Source organism: Plecotus auritus (genome assembly GCF_963455305.1).
Source record: "Plecotus auritus genome assembly, chromosome: 3".
NCBI classification, from domain to species: domain Eukaryota; kingdom Metazoa; phylum Chordata; class Mammalia; order Chiroptera; family Vespertilionidae; genus Plecotus; species Plecotus auritus.
The window spans coordinates 124,192,289-124,205,683 of NC_137772.1; the positions used below are offsets into that span (position 1 = coordinate 124,192,289).

Sequence of the window (13,395 nt, forward strand, 5' to 3'; positions counted from 1 at the left end):
AACAACCCAAAATCTATGGTACAAAACAAAAGCAGTCCTAAGCGAAAAATTCATAGCATAACAGACCTACCTCAAGAAATAAGAAAAATGTCAAATAAACAATCTGGCTTTCAATTTAAAGGAACTGGAAAAAACAACAAACAAAGCCCAAAGTTAGTAGAAGAAATAAAATAATAAAGGTCAGAACAGAAATAAACAAAATAGAATAAAAAATACAAAAAGATCTATGAAACAAAGAGCTGGTTCTTTGAAAAGATAAATAAGATTGATAAACCTTTAACCAAACTCATCTATAATAATAAAAGTGTAATATGCTAATTAGACCGGACGTCCTTCTGGGACAAAGCCAGGGCTGCAACTGCAGGATCGAGGCAGCCACTATGGCTGCGAGGGAGGGATCCAGGCAGCCGCTGCAGCTGCAAAGGTCTACTCTTGCACGAATTTTGTGCATCGGGCCTCTAGTCAAGAATAAAAGAGAGAGGACTCAAATACATAAAATCAGAAATGAAATATGAGAATTAACAATTGATACCACAGAAATACAAAGGATTGTGAGAAAATATTATGAATAACTATATGTCAACAAATTGGACAATCTGAATGAAATGGATAAATTCCTAGAAACATAAAATTTTCCAAGATTGAATTAGGAAGAATCATGAAATATGAATAGACTGATTACAACTAATGAAATCGAAGCAGTATTTTAAAAAGGAAAAAAAACCACCTTTCAACAAACAAAAGTCCTGGACCAGATGACTTCACAGGTAAATTTTATCAAACATTCAAAGATCTAACACCTATCCTCAAACTATTCCAAAAAATTCAAGAGGAGGATAGACTCCCAAGTTCATTTAATGAGGCCAACATTATCCTAATTTCAAAACCACATAAAGACACTACAAAGAAAGAAAATTATAGCCCAGCTCTCGCTAGTGTTTCTCAGCCAACACACCAAGGGTCACGAGTTCAATTCCTAGTCTAGGGCATATACCTGGGGTTGTGGTTTCAACTCTCCAGCCTGGGGTGCGTGTAAGAGGCAACCAATCCATATGACTCTCTCACATTGATGTTCTCTCTCTCTCTCTCTCTCTCTCTCTCTCTCTCTCTCTCTCTCTCTTTCTTTCTTCTCCCTCCCTTTCACTCTCTCTAAAAATCAATGGAAAAAATATCCTCAGGTGTGGATTAAAAAAAAAGAAGAAAATTATAGCCCAATATATCCCTGATGAACATAGATCCTAAAATTCTCAGAAGTTATTGCAAACTGGATCCAGCAATACATTACATAGGTCATACACCATGATTTATTTCTGGGATGCAAGGTTGGTACAATATCCGCAAATCAATAAATGTGATACACCACATAAACAAAATGAAGGATAAAAATCACATGATTATATCAATTGATGCACAAAAAGCATTTGATAAAATCCAATATGCACTTATGACAAAAACTCTCAGCAAAGTAAGAATAGATGGAACATATCTCAAAGGGATAAAGGCCACATATGACAAACCCACAGCCAACATCATACTCAATGGGCAAAAACTAAAAGTATTTCCCTTAAGATCAGGAACAAGACAGGGTATCCACTTTCATTTCACCACTCTTATTCTGGAACATAGCACTGGAAGTCAGAGCCACAGCAATCAGACAAGAAGAAGAAATAAAAGTCATCCAGCCTGGCTGGGATGGCTCTGTGGTTGAGCATTGACCCATGAACCAGGAGGTCTTGGTTCAATTCCTGATCAGGGCACATGCCTGGGCTGTAGGCTTGATCCCTAGTAGGGAGCATGCAGGAAGCAGCCAATCAATGATTCTCTCATCATTTATGTTACCATCTCTCTCTCCCTCTCCCTTACTTTCTCTGAAATCAATAAAAATGTATTTTTTAAAAAGGCATCCAAATTGTAAAGTAAGACATAAGACTGTTATTATTTGCAGTCAGATAACATGGTACTGTCTATAGAGAGCCCTAAAGACAGATAACATGATACTGTCTATAGATAGCCCTAAAGAGTCTATAAAAAATACTTCTAGAAATGATAAGTGAATTCAGTAAGGTAGCAGGGTCTAAAATAAATGTCCAAAAATTGGTTGCATTTTATACATCAATAATGAACTATCAGAAATGGAAACTAAGAAAACAATTCCACTCATAATTGCTTAAAAATACCTAGGAATAAGTTTAACCAATGATATATTCAGAAAATTTTAAGACACTGAAGAAAGAAACTGAAGAAGATACAAATAAGTGGATGCATATACCGTGTTCATGGGTAGGAAGAATTAACATCACTAAAATGTCCATACTACCCAACAATCTGTAGATTCACGCAATTCCTATTAAGATACCATGGCATATTTCACAGAACTAGAACAATTATTCCAAAATTTTATTTGGGGCCACAAAACACACACACACACACACACACACACACACACACACACACACACACACAACACACACCCCAGAAAGCAACAGCAATCTTGAGAAAGAAGAACAAACTCGAAGGAATCATGCTACCTGATATCCAGCTATACTATAAGACCATAGTAATCAAAACACCATAGTACTGGTATAAAAACAAACATATAGATCAATGAAACAGATTAGAAAGCACATAAATAAACTCATACCTTTATAGTCAATTAATATCGGGCAATGGGGTAAAGACAGCCTATTAAATAAATGGTGCTGGGGAAAAATTGGATAGATATGTGCAAAAAAATGAAACTAGATCACCTTCTTACACTAAACACAAGAATAAACTCCAAAGAGATCAAAGACTTAAATGTAAGAGTCCAAACCCTAAAAATCCTAGAAGAAAACATAAGCAGTAAAATCTCAAACATTTCTCATAGAAATATTTTTTTTGACATATCTCCTCGGACAAGGAAAACAAAAGAAAAAATAAACAAATGGGACTACATCTAACTAAATAATTTTTTGCTTAGCAAAGAAAACCATCAACAAAATGAAAAGATAACCCACTGAATGGGTAAACATATTTGCCAATCATACATCTGATAAGGGGTTAGTATCCAAAATTTATAAAAAAAAAAAACGTATACAACTCAACACCAAAAAAACAAACAAGCAATGTAATTTAAAAATGGGCAGAGGCCCTGAATAGACACTTCTCCAAAGAGAACATACAGTTGGGCAATAGACATATGAAAAGATGCTCCAGGTCGCTAATCAACAGAGAAATTCAAATTAAAACCACAATGAGATACCGCCTCACATCTGTCAGAATGGCTATAATCAATAAATCAACAAACAACAAGCATTGGGTGAGGATGTAGAGAAAAGAGTACCTTTGTGCACAGTTGATGGGAATGCAGACTGGTATAGCCACTGTGGTATGGAGTTACCTCAAAAAATTAAAAATGGAACTGCCTTAGGACCAATCAATTCCACATCTGGAAATATACCCAAAGAAATCTGAAACACTAATATGCACCCCTATATTCATTGCAGCATTATTTACAATCACCAAAATTTGGAAGCAGCCCAAGTGCCTATCAGTAGATGAGTAGATAATAAGCAACAACAGTAGTACATTTATACAATGGAATACTCCACATCCATAAAAAAAGAAGAAAATGAGACAGCATGGATGGACCTGGAAAGCATTATGCTGAGTGAAATAAGCCAGTCAGAGAAAGATAAATACCACATGGTTTCACTTATATACGGAATCGAATGAACAAAATAAACAAACAAACAAAATAGAAACAAAATAAACAAAATAGAGAACAGACTGACAGTTGTCAGAGTGGATGGGGGGTGGGAAGCAGTGGAGAATAGGTGACAAAGGTGAAGGGATTAAGCAAAAAAACACACAAAAACAAACAAACAAAAAACACAACTCAGACACAGACAACAGTATAGTGATTACAAAACAAGGTGAGGGAGGAAGAAGAGGGTAAAGGGGCGATAAATGGCAACAGAAGGAGACTTGACTTTGGGTGGTGAACACATAATACAATATACAGATGATATACTATGGAATTGTACACTTTAAAGATTTAATTTAATAACCACTGCCACCCAAAAAAATTCAATAAAATTATAAGAGAAAACCAACTCCTATTTATCCTCCAAAATTCACCTCAACTCACCTCATTTGTGGAATCTTTCCAGAGCCCCTGTCAGCCTGGGCTGAGTTAAATACCTCTCCTCATGTGTCTATCATGTACTTCTCTCTTCCTGTTGTAATTATTGATTTATCTCTGCATCCCCACAAAGGCATGGAATACATAGACCAGCACCTGGTCCATATGGGCCCTCAGAAAATCTTTGTTGAGTAGCTGAATGAATATTGAATAAAGAAATAAAAGAGTGGATCTAATCATCCCAAAGGCTGGAGATTCTCTGAAACAGTGGTCAGCTGGGTCAGCAAACTACAGCCCACAGCCTAGCCACTTGCTTTTCTAAAAAGAGTTTTATTGCAACACAGCCAGCCTTATTCACTTACATACTAGTTATGGCTGCTTCTGCATTACAACCTCAGAGCTATGTGGTTATAACAGAGACTATTTGGCCACGAAGCTAAAATATTTACTATCTGGCATTTAATTTGCCCACCCTGCTTCCAAATATCTCAGAACCTTATCAACGTTCCATAATGATGAAAAAAACAACTACTATTACTTCCACTGCTGCTATTATTAACATTTATTCTATAGATATTGATGAAATAAATCCCTCCGTTCTCATATACTATACATTATAGTGGGTTGAAACATATTAAATATGTACAAGCAAAGTGAGATAACTACAGATGTGAATAAAGACAGTGAAGGAGACAAACAGGATAATCTGTTAGAAAGCATCTGGTTGGGAAGGTGTCACTGTGGAGAGGGTGTCAGGGTAGCCTTTCTTTCTGGGGCAATGACAATTATGGTAAAACATAAAGAAGGAAACAGAGCCAGTTTTAGAGAAAGTATGTTCTAGAAGACATGTTGAGTACAGAGGCCCTTAGGTCAGGAGGAGGTTGGCATGCCTGAGGAACTGAATGGAAGCCACTGTGGATGGCATGCAGTGAGAAGAAAGAATGGGACACAAACAGGTTTGATGGAGGAGGCAGGATACCTGCCCTTGGAGGCCTTGGAGGCCAGGGGAGGTGTTCTGACTGGCTGATTACAATCTGAATGCCAGGTGCTATTCTAAGAGCTTCCACTGACTCCTCTCAACCATCTATTGTTTTAGTTTCTATTAATATTCTCAATTTGGAGAAGTAGAAACTGAGGCTTGGAGAGCTGTGGATTGAGTAACTAATGAATCAAGAGTCTGGGATGAGAACTTAGTTTGTCTGACTCAGAGCACAAGGACTGCCCAGCAAACTACATAGCCTCCCATCTACTTCTGAACTTACCACATAGACCCTCAACTTAAAAATGATCATGATGACCCAGCTGGTGTGGCTCAGTGGTTGCATCGACCCATGAACCAAGAGGTCACTGGTTCAATTCCTGGTCAGGGCACATGCCCGGGTTGCGGGCTTGATCCCCAGCAGGAAGTGTGCAGAAGGAAGCTGATTGTTGATGTTTCTCTCTTACGATATTTCTATCTCTCTATCCCTCTCACATCCTCTCTCTTTAAAAATCAATGAAAACATGTTTTTAAAACAAATGATCATGACCACAAATCTGTCCCCAATCCACTCACCTGGCTTGGTTTCCAACGACTCTCCTTGACCTGGTCCCTCTTTCCTAAAGAAACCACACACTTCAGTGTCTCCACCATGTTCTTCCTGCACAGACCTCACTCACTGTGCCACTCTGTCCATCCACGAATTTTCCCATGCCACACCTCCACTTGCCTGCTAACCTTCTTCCCCTGTACTGACACCTCCCAGCAACACTTCACAGTGCTTGTCATGGAGCCAGTGCTGGACTGTGTTTACTGAACAAATGCCTGCCTCCCCAGGCCTCATTCTTTCTATCCCTGAGTCTGCAAGACCGGGAAGAGGTGAAGGCTTTACTGCTATCTGAAGGTATCCCAACAATTTCCTGCTAATATCTCACAGACACCAGCCTTCTCATACAAATCAGAAAATGCAGAGTTATCACGTGCTTCAGCACTGAAAAGGCAAAACCCATAAGGGAAAAATAGTGCTGTCACCTTGAAATTCTAACTTTAGAAATACTGAGCATATGCTGTCATTTTGCTGAATTTTCTGACATTATCATGACCAGTCAGACTTTTTAACAAATACTGTGTTTGTGTTTTAAATTGTTCCAACTGAGTTTACTTGCTCTTCGAGACATATTTCATTAACTTAATTGTCTACATTTTAAAATTTGGTAAGATTCATCCTGTCTTTTTAAAAAAGTACCGAAGAGGAAAGTTCACAAAGTATGTTGAACTCTAAAATAAAATCTATCTTAATAATCAGAATTCAAAACAAAACTGGATGTAATTTGAGAAAAATGGTCCCAACTTCTGTTATCTGGTTGAATTTCACTGGTTACTTATATAATGCAGTATTCTTATCTAGTCTTTAAAATTTTTCTATTCTGACACTTTACTTCTCGCAAAAAAAATATTATAGTTCTTTCAGATAGCATTGCTGAAACAAAACATCACCTTCAGCACCATGGGCACACTCACCTCCATGAGTACAAGTTACATTCTGACATGCTATACACTGTCTAAGTTAGCATTTTTTACATAATGCTTTAGACCATGAGAGATATTTTCTGAAGAAATAAGAAAGATCTACTGAAAAAGCAGTACCTTTTTGTACTTCTCAGAACTGAGGGATCTAACAGCAAATCGGTTACATACACAACCTTAGATTCCCCTAATCCAGATTTTACGTCCCCACAGAGGGAGGTAACAATCCTGCTCTATATTGAGCACTAAAGCAGCTCCTGAGCGTCATTCCCAGGCCTGAGGGCAGTACAGTTTTGTTTTAGGCATGATGGTGGAGTCAGAAAACACTGTATGTAAAAACACAGAAATGATGTAAGAGGTACAGAAGTAGGTTCATTGATTCTTCAGCAGACACAGTTGCATCAAGATCTGTAAGCCTTAGAGTCTTAGGAAAGAGCATTAATTCATGATGTAGAAACTGGGAAAGTCTGATTTGTGGGTGGCATGATTTACTGCATATCCAGAGTCTTTTTAGGCTACTCCAAAGCCATGATGCACCTAATGGTACCCATAAAGCCAGCACAGGTGGAAGGATCAGGAATATTTCCCAAGGTCTAATCACTGAAATTGCTCTTGTAAAGATAACCAATGACTTCCCTGTTGTCAAATTCACAGATCCTGTCTCTGCCCTCAAACTACCTAGTTCCTCAGAAGCATTCCAAATGATTGATGTCTCTCTGCTCCTCTGAGGTCCTTGCTTCTCTTGGCTTTCTGGACATCAGATTCCCCTGGGTTCCCACTTCTACCCTGGCTGCTGCTTCTCATCTTTGCTAAAGCATGAATGCTGGAACATAGGCACCCATCCTGAGATGCCTTCTGCTCTCTAGCTGTACCCCTTTGACTTTTTTATTTTTTTAATTGTCATAACATTATAATAGTTTCATGTGCACAATGTAATGATTCGATATTTGTATATATTGCAAAATGATCACTATACTAAGTTTAGTTAATATCCCTCACCACACATAGTTGCAAAATGTTTTTGTCTTGGGATGAGAACTTTCAAAATCCACTCTCTTTGCTACTTCAAATATACATCTGATCCCCTTGATTTTAGAGTAGCATCTGGTGAACCCCCAATTTCAGTCTCCAGCCCTGATCTCTCATAGAGCTGGGGTTCATATATCTAATTGCCTCTGTGATGGTTCCACTAGAACTTCCAAAACAGAACTATCTGTTCTTCTCTGAGGCCTATTCTCTCTCCCACTCCCCTGGCTAGTCAACCTATCTTAAATGGCATCACCATCCATCCAGTTCCTCAAGCCAAAATTCTAGAAGTCCTCCTTAGCTCCCCTCTTTCTCCATCACCCACCCTCAATGTCCCATCCTACTGGCTCTACTTCTAAAATGTATCCCAACAATTTCATCCCTTTCTCCCTCTGCTCTACAAGCTACCAGGATCTCTCATCTGGATCAGGGTGCCAGCTCTTAACTGGTCTCCCACTTCCACTCTTACCTCTTCTACTCTATTCTACACTACCTAAGATGATCTTCAATAGCATAGATCATGTTTTCAATGCTTAGGGGCTGCCCATCACACTTGGATTAAAATCCAAACTTCTTACTAGGGCATCTAAGGCCCTCTGTGATCTGGACGTCATCTACCTCCCTACTTTCTCTCCTACTGTTCACCTCTCCTTACTCCAGCCATGCTGACTTTATTCCTGTTCTCTGACCATACCAAGCTCATTCCTACTTCAGGGCCTTTGGTGCTGTTTCTTCTACCTGGCACATATTTCTTGTGCAAATAGCTACACAGGAAGATCTCACCTTATCCTATATAATAAAACCCTAATATGCAAATCAACAAACAGCAGATCGACCAGTTGCTATGATGCGCACTGACCACCAGGGGGCAGGCGCTCAATGCAGGAGCTGCCCCTGGTGGTTAGTGCACTCCCACAGGGGGAGTGCCTCTCAGCCAGAAGCCGGGCTCATGGCTGGCGAGCACAACGGCAGTGGCAGAGCTTCTCCTGCCTCTTAGACAGTGCTAACAACCCCTTGGAGGATGTCCGCCGAGGAGGTCCTAGACTATGATAGGGTACAGGCCAGGCTGAAGGACCACCCCGCCTCTCACCCCAGTGCAAAAATGTCATGCACCGGGCCTCTAGTGAAAAGATAAGTGAGAGTCCAAAAAGAAACAATATGGTTTAATCTCAAAGATTCTCAAGTTATAAAGTAGAAAGTCTGGAACTTCTCCATCCTTCCACTGGGGGAACTCAGCACAGGGGTGGAGCCAGAAAGAAAGTTCTGGTGCCACTCTGGGTCCAGCAGCAGTGAGACTGTGTATGGGTGAGGGGGTTGAGAAGATACTGATGGCAGTGACTGGGTGGGCATCAAGGGAAACTGTGAGGATTACTGGAAGATATTTGAGAATTGGGGAGAGGGAGGATGCCAAAAACATTGCAGGATATGAGAGTCTAGGAGTGAAGGGGGAGTGAGATTTTTAGAGTGGTTAGGGACTGGATCACTTGCTTTATAAGCAGCAGGTATAGACTGGACTCTTTACTATGCTCTTGGTAGCTGAAATGAGCTTTTGAAAATGACTGTGCTGAAACTAGCCCTTCTGAAGCCCAGGGTTGGTTAAGGGAGAGACCCAGTCTCTGCATATCATCTTAGACCAGAACAGGCAGAAAGAGGCCCATAAAATTTTATGGTCGTATGGAAAAGAAGAGCTATAACTGTAATAATGTATAATGGTAGTAAAAGAAGTGAGATAAACACAGAAGAAAATAAGTTTTGTGTTTCCTGGGACCCAGGCTCCCACCTCCTGGACCTAGTGTGTGCTGGTGAGGAAAGGAGGGGGAGAGGGGAGGCGGGGTTTGGTTCTCACTCATTTCCTCACAAGGCAAGCTCTCCCCCATCTAGCTATTTGCATGAGCTCCACACAGGCATTCTCCACTCCGCAGCCAGGCCTCTGGTCCAAGGTAGTGTGTGGAGCACAGACTCTTGTTTTAACCTGTTTATCTCCAGACAAATAAAGTTGGCACCTATAGAGCTGCTTGTATCTAAGAGTCTCTTGACGCTCAGTCTTACAGAATGATTATTGTAAAGATTTCTGTTTGTCAGACAGCCCTGCCTCCCTACTGTTGTGTGGTGAAGACAAGGCCATGGACACGCCTACCTCCCACCCTGACTCCCCCACTGCTCTAAGCACAGATTCTCCTGGGCGCCCCTGCCCTGTGGGCTCTGCTGACCTGCCCCACCTGGAGCCGCAGGCATCCTCTTTAGGTGTCATTTAAAGGACCTTGTGCCATAGTAAGATAGTAGTGTGTGAGGAGAAAGGGGGTTGCTCTGAGGAAAACATGAAGAAAAATGGAAGGATTTCTGCAGGAAGAAAAGAGTGAGCGAGGAGCACTGCTGCGCAGGTCCAGGAAGCTTGGGGACTCTGGCAACGTGGCCCACAAGGGAGAGGCCACTGCCTGGGATAAGCCAAGAGAGTAGGCCAAGCAAAGGGCTGAAGCACGGCTCTGGTGCCCAGAAACCAATCAGAGCTGAGCCATCATCACCCTCCAGAGCTTCCCATTGTCTGGAGTGAGAACTTCTCATCGTCTGTCCCAGTGACCACCCCCAACAGCACTAAGAAAGGATTTCACATCTTCAGTGTCCTATACGGGTGACACTCATCATTGTCACAGGCTGTGCTGGGACCCCAATGATTCCCCATGTGAACACACATCTTTCTCTAAGAGAAGAAACCCAGAAGCCCAAGGTAAAGGGTTGGGGTCCTGAAGGAGTAGGGCTGGGGCATCCCTCCCCGTCCTGGCGAGGGCTGAACTGCACAGAGGAAGTGGCAGCCACAACCCAAATGTGAGAGCACAGATGAGCAGCAGCAAAAGGAGCTGCCTGCCGCCCCTGGGCACTGCAGGCAGGATATTCTAAAGGAACTGCTTCCCTGGAAACTTGACTTCTGCAAGATCAATCTCAACCAAGTTTAATTTTAGTAATTTCAACTTTTTCTAAATTCTGTACCTAAAGTAAAACTATTAACATTTGTTATATCACGATATTTCAAAAGAGTACATAATCCAATTTTACATCAAATGTATAACTCACTGATGAAGGAGAAGGTGAAATGGTGCTGGGTAGCAGTAGCCACCCAGTGAGGGGACATCCTTGCTTTAAACACGGTCCATCTGCTGTTTACTAGCACTTTCGTGTCTCTAGCTGCATCCTGTCCTCCCAACTCTAGTCTCCTGAGTTAGCTCCTACCTTCCCCTGTACACCTACTCCTGCCCCGGCCCCGCCTCTCTAAATGTTAGCTCCATCCTCCTAGTTGCCCAGGCCCAAAGCCCTGCAGTCTCCATTCATGACTCTTTTTCTCTCCCAGCTCATGTCCATTCAGTGTGCCTGACCTTCACACTGTCTCTCAGCACTGCCAGGTCACTGCATCCCCTGTTCCCCCTGCTTCTGCCTTTGTCCCCTTAGTGTGTGCTCTTAACATGGGACTCAGAGAGATCCTGTTTACACAACAATCAGATCACTCTGCCCAGTTCCAAACTCTCCAATGGTCTGTTCACGCAGAGTACGAGTCAGACCCTTGCCATGGCTCTTAAACCTTATGCAGTCACCCCTACCACTCTCCTGCCCACTGACTGCTCCTGCCTCCCTGGCCTTCTTGCCACCTCAGGGCATTTGCACTGGCTCTTCCTTCTGCCTGGAGTGCTCCCCCAGGATATCCACACAGTTCCCTGGCACCTCCTTTGGAGCCATCTTCTCAGGGAGGCCTTTTCCGCCCACCTTATTTAAAGCTGTAACCCTCCTCCTTCATGTCTCAAACCTCCTATCCACTCCCCATCTTCATTTTCAATACTAGTTATTTCTCCCAATACACCATGTAATTTTTTTACTCACTAAAAAAAGTCTACCCCCTCCCCCTCATTCTACAATTTAAGCTCCTCAGGGGCAAGGATTTTTGTCTGTTGTCTGCTTTATTCCCCTCCCCACCTAGAACAGTGCTGACATGTTCAAGTGCCTCAGCAGTAATTGTTGAATGAGTGACTGAATACATAACTAACTTGTAGCAGCTCTGACAACAATATGTAGGTCCATCACATCATGAGAATCATCAAAAAATAATTTCATCTTTTATAGAAGTGCTTGTCAAAAAAACTAATCATTAAGGCCATCAATAATTACCTCAGTAAATGACAATTCACAGAGTAATATAATGGCAAAGAGCTAAGGAAAGTCTCCTTCCACTAATAATAAAACAAATGTAAAAATATTAATAGTAGTAGTAATAAAGCTAATATTTAATGCTGGCAGGGGTATGGCAAGAAGAAGCATGTTGAAGGAACACTAGTATGAAAATAATTATTAGAAGTTTTCTAAAAAATTAGCCTGTGAAAAGTTTAGATATGCATTATCCCATAATTACACTTGAAAAAACCATCCTAAGAAAACAATATGAAAGAAGACAAATAAGTAATCACACAGATTCCAATTGCAACATTATTGAAAATAGTACAGAGTAAGCAGAATCCAAGTGCCAGTGAGGACAATGGTTACCTCAGTTCTACTGTTATTCCCCAGTAACCCACTTTCCCACCTGTGTCCCATCCATATTACTCTTCAGGTTGCAATTTCTCCAACACCATGTTCCTTGCTTTGGTGACATTTATCACAACTGATTACTGTGTATTTCTTTTTGTGCTTGTTTTTACTGTCGAGTTCACCCATTAGACCATCAGCTGCATGAAGGCAGGAGCTCTGTTTAGTTAATTGCTGCCATCCTCCATTATAGCTGCTGGCACAAAATAAGTACCAGAATTTGTTGAATGAATGAACACTATTAGGCTGCCATTAAATATTTCTGAAACATTGATGGCATAGGAAATGCCTATATTATGATATTCATAGGAAAAAACAAAATTCACATGTGTTATTTTAGCTACTATGCTAAAAATGCATAGTAGCAGAAAAATGAATAGAAAGAAAACAAATTGAAAGAAAAAACTCCATAATATTGATTCTGTCTGGGTGCTAGTAGTATTACTTTCTTCATTCTATTTTTCTACATTGAAAAAATTTTAAATGCATATGTATTATTTCTATAATAAAATGATACCTTAAACCTAGAAGAAGAAGAATGAAAGGAAAAATAACCAGAAGAATGAAAGGAAAAACAAAGAAGTGCAGAGGACATCAGGAGGTGACACTGGCCAGCCATTGCAGAGCAGAGTGACAGGGCTAGGAGAGGTGCAGGCCGTTCTATGTTCTAGATTTGTGAACAAGTGAAAACAGTGATATGTTCAGTGCCAACCTGCAGGAAGAGCTCTCTGACAAACTGTGGCCTGCAGGCGGCGCCCAGCCCACTGTTCTTTTATATTAAACTACTAGAGGCCCAGTGCATGAAATTTGTGCACAGCAGGGGGGGGGGAGGGGCAGGTCCCTTGCCTGGCCTGCACCCTCTCCAATCAGCACCCTCTCACAATCCGGGGCCACTGGCTCCTAACCGCTTGCTTGCCTGCCTTCCTGCCTGATTGCCCCCTAACTGCTGCCCTGCCAGCCTGGCCACCCTGGCCACCCCCCAACTGCCACCTGCTGGTCTGGTCGCCCCCCCAACTGCCCCCTGCCTGGTCGCCCCAACTGCTCCCCTGCCGGCCTACCTGGTCACCCCCTAACTGCCCCCCCTGCCGGCCTGCCTGGTCGCCCCCCAACTGCCTCCCTTCCCCCCTGCTGGCCTGGTCCCCCCCAACTGCCCCCCTGCCTGTCTGGCCTCCCC

General features: G+C 41.8%; 1 protein-coding gene across 8 annotated transcripts in view; it reads right to left on the reverse strand.

Moving 5' to 3' along the window:
- The window catches only part of MTUS2 (microtubule associated scaffold protein 2), a 611,667-nt gene that overhangs the window by 362,653 nt on the left and 235,619 nt on the right, over positions 1 to 13,395 (reverse strand). The window lies entirely within an intron of this gene.